The 822-nt window shown below is 68.0% G+C and overlaps 1 protein-coding gene across 16 annotated transcripts in view; it reads right to left on the minus strand.

Annotated features, from left to right (window-relative positions):
- Positions 1-701, minus strand: part of DEPDC5 (DEP domain containing 5) — a 43,134-nt gene extending 42,433 nt beyond the window's left edge. For 12 of the 16 annotated variants that reach the window (XM_040648145.2, XM_004934359.5, XM_004934358.5 and 9 more), the window contains exon 1: positions 628-701. The gene's annotated coding sequence lies outside the window, so the exon portion shown is untranslated. Of the gene's footprint in view, positions 1-41 lie in introns of all 16 variants that reach the window. The other 4 variants (XM_015275425.4, XM_015275422.4, XM_015275424.4 and 1 more) reach the window with 4 other exon arrangements.
- Positions 702-822: the final 121 nt, after the last annotated feature.

Consider the following 822-nt stretch of genomic DNA (forward strand, 5'->3'; position numbering starts at 1 on the left):
AGCCTGCAAGTTGAGCAGCGGCGTCTCTGCTAAATACTAACCTTCTCTCTGTCAAGGAGGAGCCCTGGTGCCGTGCCGCAGGCAGGGACCACCCGGACCCACCCGGTGCTGTCCCGCCCGGCCCTGCGCCAAGCGCTACACTTTAACTGTATCACCAACACGTTGCTCCCGCTGCTCTCACCCACACCACGCGGCAGTTCAGCGGAGAACTTTCACAGCGTGCTTTTTCGGAAGCGCGCTTGAAACGAAACCCGCCGCTAACAAGTTTCTCTCCACATCAATTACAGACACGTCATTAGAACACACGCTTTGCTCCTCACAACACCCGCCCGTTATAGCTGTGCTCGCACACCAACGCTTCCCCCACAGGTGCCGAGGCGCGGGATGCAGCGCCCCCTCCTTCCCCCCGACCTCTTCCTCAGCCGCTCCCGTGCTCCTCAGGGCTCCTCAGGGCCCCTCAGCGCCGCGGACGGGGCACCAAAGAACGCTGAGGCCCCGCCCGCCGCTCTCACAGCCCGCCCGGCCCCGGAGCCCCGAGACCGAAGGAGAAGTACAGTACAGCTTAGCGCCACCGGCCGGAGCCTGAGGAGAGGCGCAAAGGGGCGCGAGACGATCGCGGGCGCTAACCTCCCGCTCCACACACCCCGCCGGAGACCGGGCAGAAGCAGCACCGCTCAGAAGCACTTCCGCATCCGGGGCCCGGCCCCCGCATCACGTGGTGCCCGCCACCGAGCGGCGGAGGGGGCGGGGCCCCGGGGCGGCGGGCGGGGGAGAGCTGGGGGCGGGGCCATCGTAACGGCCGCGCGGCGCGAGGGAGGGGGC

The sequence above is a fragment of the Gallus gallus genome, chromosome 15 (assembly GCF_016699485.2).
Source record: "Gallus gallus isolate bGalGal1 chromosome 15, bGalGal1.mat.broiler.GRCg7b, whole genome shotgun sequence".
Lineage (NCBI taxonomy): Eukaryota > Metazoa > Chordata > Aves > Galliformes > Phasianidae > Gallus > Gallus gallus.